At 48.7% G+C, this 5,033-nt stretch overlaps 1 long non-coding RNA gene across 1 annotated transcript; it reads left to right on the top strand.

Moving 5' to 3' along the window:
* Nucleotides 1–2,967: 2,967 nt before the first annotated feature.
* Nucleotides 2,968–3,624, top strand: LOC146187525 (uncharacterized). The gene is made up of 3 exons (XR_014708259.1): nt 2,968–3,132; nt 3,216–3,391; nt 3,491–3,624. It is a non-coding gene; the product is annotated as an uncharacterized LOC146187525 (long non-coding RNA).
* Nucleotides 3,625–5,033: the final 1,409 nt, after the last annotated feature.

A 5,033-nucleotide genomic window follows, 5' to 3' on the forward strand; every position in this document is an offset into this window, starting at 1 on the left:
GTGAAATGCTCAAGTTCATAGGCCTCTTGTTCGTCCAACACGGGCATTGTGAAACTTCACTGGCTGAAGCTGCATTGGAATGAGGGCAACATCTGCGGTGGTTTGCTTCCACCAGGAACAATGCTGTGAATCTTCTTCATAGCAGTGCTGGTGCTCCTCAAAGTGGCAGTCCTGTACAATGTAGACCAGCTGCCATAAGTAAAGCGCCGGTACATCAATCAAGTGCGAAGCCCTCACAGCCACATTAGGCAGGATTTGCATGTAGCTTCCCGAGAAGAGTTCAATAAACAGATATTTAACCTTCGAGGCACACCAGCTCAAATTTTGTCACTCTCTGCAAAATGTGCCAACTATAAACCACAAAAAGTTGACAAATGCACGAAATGAGTTGTGCTATGAGCAAAAGAAGACCGGGCTTAAAAATAATGTTTCTAGCAATTTGGCAAAGTTACGAGAATGGCAAGCCTTCACAATGAACCACATAACACATTGGTTCCTGGTATTTGGTTTCACTGCATTTTATTGGTGTAGTCGGGAGAATAGGAATTTCCAACTCCCAACAACCACCCCATCTTGATAAGGCAACTGCTGCAGACATACAACAGATCCGAAGGCATGTCGCCTAGCACACATTACAATAGATGCTGTCAAGAGAGTGCAAGAAGTGGCCGATTCCATGCCAAGTTACTTAAGACAATGCCATGTTTCGGACACCATCACATACAGAGAACTTTTGCTCAGATAACCACAGCTGTGTTATCCCCACAAGGGTCAAGTGTTGTTGTATATGATAAACTTTTTAATCCATGCCAGGCCTGTTCACATATCAATCTGTTGCTTTAATTCTAAAGGCTGAAAACTAGAGAGGCAAAAAATTGCAGTTACACATTCGTGCTTCTCCACCTCCCGCCACTGCAAATCATGCGTCCAAAATCACTCTGAATACTTTCCAAATAATACCATATCAGCAAATGCAAGGGTGACAATATTTCACAACAGGATTGAATACATTGCAAGCAAGGTATTTTAAACTTAACTAGGAGCACGCTCTAAACCAGTAGAAGGAGTGAGAGTATCCATTTGGTCACACCAGTTACAGCGCACTGCACTACAGAGGTAGCAGAGGAATCCAACTGGTGGAAGAAACTCGTATGTCGGCCCCGAGTATTCGTTGCCTCTGCAAATGTAAATAAATGAGAGCAATACTGCAATTACATTTAGTTTGCATAAATTCAGAAAACTCACTCACAGTAGAATTTGATTCAAGTAAAGCAAGTGAGAGTGCCTGCCGCAGAAGGAAAAAGGCAGCAACGAGACTGGCTGTCAATGCTAGCACAAATACAAATATTTAGCACACTTACAAAACACTGAAATAGCAACAAAGAGAATCTAAGTTAAATCACTTGTGCAGTAAGTGCCCAATATGCTGCGGCTTGCATGGAACTGCAATGGAGAGTACTTATAGCAGCAACTGCCAAGCTCTTTGACAGGATTACGAGGTAGTACATGCAATGGTGTCTCACTCTCCTCAACAAAAAGTACCACCTCAGGTTAATTATTGCTTTATTTTCAAATAAGCTGTCAATGGCCTTGACAGCACCTTGAAGCGAAGCACTGCCCTCTATTTATGGGGGCATTATTTCTGCTATCATTCCCAGTTTTCTCAAAGTGATGACGCTGTTGGAGCAGGCAAAAAATATATATTAGGGAACTCTGCGGCAGCGACATGCATCTGAAGTGTTAAATCTATATAAATAAGCTCAGCGAGTTCTACCAATGCAGTTATTTTGGTTGTAAAAGGGCAGATACTCTCATGGGCAAGAACCTATGATAGCCAAGAGTCACCCTCATTGCTGCATGCACCGATGTGAGTACTCGACAGTGGAACGTGTGAGCATATAAGCACAATAAATTCGTGCGGGTATACGCCCGTATCTTGTAGCCATTTCGTGCTGAGCAGTAGGCTCGTTTCACTCCGGGGCTCATTTCGCACTGGGCCAGTCTACATTTATACTATCTCTCAGCTAGCCAGCAACTCCCCTTCTTTAGCACTTCGTCGACACTGCAAAGAAGCTGACCTCTTGCACTGCAGCACCACGTATGGGCCGCATGGATGAATACCGTACGAGTTTTTTGACAGAAGCACGACCGTTTCTATGGGCAATAAAACCTCCTGATCATAAACCAGCGCGTTCACGCTGGCGCACACCAAAATGCCTGCTACTGCCCAAACAAACTAAGCCACAAACGAAGAGCAGGTATGCAGCAGGTATGCAACGATTGTTTCAAGCGCGAAGAAACGGGATCGACGCCATTATGCAGACTCCACATGCCTTCGCCCGGAGACTGTCGCGTGATTACGCCGCGTCAGTAATTGTGACTACCGCATAGCTGCACTGCCGTGTAAAAACTCGTTAAAAAAGCTGCAAGACGGTAGCAGAACGCCGACAAGTGCTTTACCTAGAGCTCGCGGGCACGTAAGTACGAAACACCATCATTCGCGTACGACTCACCGTAGTCGGAGGCTGCAGACAGGCCAGGGACAGGACCGAAGGCTGCGCTGTTGAATTTAGGGCAACAATCCACGAACTGAATCAGATTTTCATCGAATTTGCATCTATCGGGACGATTCCCCGCAAACTACAACAAGCCGACGCATGAAAAGCGACCTAGGGCTCGGAAGGCACCTTGAGGCGCGAGCAACCGTTGCCCGAAAAGCGCGCCAGCGTTTGCTCGGGTGGCTCGTTGTGCAACAGAAGCGTTTAGGGGAAGCTCGGCTGGAAACGCTGATTGGTGGACACGCCGCGGCCTGGCGTGACGTTCTTTGCGTCGGGCTCGATGCTTAATCGGACGTGACGTAGTCAAAAACTGAGTTTGCTTGTTTTTTTAGTCCCTAGACGCTCTAGGGAATCGCTAGGTGCCCCCCGCTCTGGCAACGCGCGCGATTTCGACATTCGGTTCGTGGATCTCGCTGCTGCATGGCATCGGCACGTTCGGTCACCGAAGTGCTCGACGATGGCGGGCCTGCGCGTTTACGTGAATGCGCTTTCAGCACGCCGATCCGTGCTGTGCGTTGGGCGGAATGACGTTGATAATGGCGACGACCTGCGGGAGATCGCAAGCACCGTCAAGGTAAGTATAAATTGCGCAAAATTGTCTCGCATTTTGCTTATTTATAAGTGCTGTGTCGCTTGTCTCTCCCCACTTGCTTCCAGGACCTCGTGCAGCAGCAGCTCGTGGCATGGACGCTCCTCGCGATAAAAAAAAAAAAAAATCGGCCACGGCTTTGGAGACCTCCACGAAAACATCCGCCGTCGGCAACTAACCGCTGCCTGACTGCTATGCATAGGCGCACGTCTGCCGGCCGTGCATATTCTCAACCCTGATTGAGGTACAAGAACGCAGATTTCTTTGTCGAAGGTTTTGTAATATATGTTGCGCATTCATCAAATTGCTATGTTCATAATGCAACTTTTTTCTACTCTTACAGCAACGTTTCCTGTATGCTGCGAAGAGACCGAGGATTTTCTTTGTACGCAGCAGCCCATATGTTAGGGATCGCGGCATCGATCAGCTCTCCAAGATCATCGCCGCAACCCTCGTAAATGTCTACAGTAGAAGCATCGCTACAGCATCCAGGGCAGCATAACCAGGCGCTGTGTACGACTTAGTGCACCACTGTTGACGGTGAACGGCAAAGGGCCACGGACGAGTGCAGGGCGTTGTGTTCGCCACGCCGTCACGTCGCTGCGCATCCAAACGGCCCTTTTCAGGGCCGCCCCAATGTTTCCTGGCAGACCGCAGACCTGCACATCCCGTACTCCTCTTCCTACGTTGCACGTGGCTTCGTATCAATCGCCGCGGCCACCAAAACAACTTGCGATCTAAGCCTCTTCACCAGGCTATACGTAAATACACGCATGCATAATCGTGTCAAATTTGGTTTAATAAAGTGCTACAGTGCTTGTTACCTGCTTCCCTCACGCATTCTTCCGAGTCTTCGTGCAGCAGCTGCAGAACACGTGGCAAGCGTCACTCTACGGTGGCTAGATGGGTAGGTGTGCCGACCGGCAGGGCACAAAGCGTAGTTCCGCGTGCCTCCGCTTCATGACGACGAAACTGGCGCTGCTGTTCTCCGCCCGGTGCTCACCGGCGGATCGTCTGCTACTTGTCGCAATCGCATCGCGCGTTTTGTTAACTTCATTTTTGTTTAAAAACATTACTTATTACTTGCGTTATCAGTCAAAATAGTAGCTGAAACTGAGACTTTTGCGGTCTGGCATTAAAACAATAAACAGACGACACTAGCTACCTGTTTTCTCGTCTGTTTGCTGTCTGTCATCGTCCACATGCAAGCGCCGTAGCGGAGCAGGCGCTGCGCTTTTTGTGAGAAGTGATCGGAATGAAGACCAAAAAGGACACAACTTGTTTCGCACCCTTCTGCAAATCCGGCTACAAGTCATCGAGCAAAGGACTGAAAGTCTCGCTGTTTTCGGCGCCGCGGGATCCCGAACTGTTCAAAAGGTGGGAGCTTGCGCTCTTCATCGTGCCGACGAGGTTGCAGCCACACTCCGTTGTGTGTGAGCGGCATTTGACCAAGAGTGTATCGAACGGGATTACAAATATATGATAGAAGGCAACGTTGTTAGCCTCCCACGTTCTCACCAACGATTGACGAAAGATGCCGTGCCTTCTGCCCTGCCCGATGCTCCTGCTTACCTGTCAAGAAAGGTGACCGCGAAACGAAAGACGAAGAATGCACACGAAATGCTCAGCGCTTGCCAGCTTGACAACGACCACAGCAGCCTGGCGGTAGGAAAAAGTGATTCGAGGCTGATTTTCTATTTGGCAGGATACGTGGCGCGAAAGTTTCTTTCAAAGACTAAATGTGCCGATTGTGCCACTGTTTTGCTGGCATCGCCAGAAGCTCCCCTTCCGCCTGTGGCCGCTCTCACAGCCCACGTAAGCATGGGGAACTTAATATTCCCATCTGATGCTTTGAACAGTCTCGTGACATCTCTCGAGGAGACCTT

Source organism: Amblyomma maculatum, chromosome 6, assembly GCF_055883805.1.
Source record: "Amblyomma maculatum isolate TAMU_Amacu chromosome 6, ASM5588380v1, whole genome shotgun sequence".
In the NCBI taxonomy this organism is placed as follows: domain Eukaryota; kingdom Metazoa; phylum Arthropoda; class Arachnida; order Ixodida; family Ixodidae; genus Amblyomma; species Amblyomma maculatum.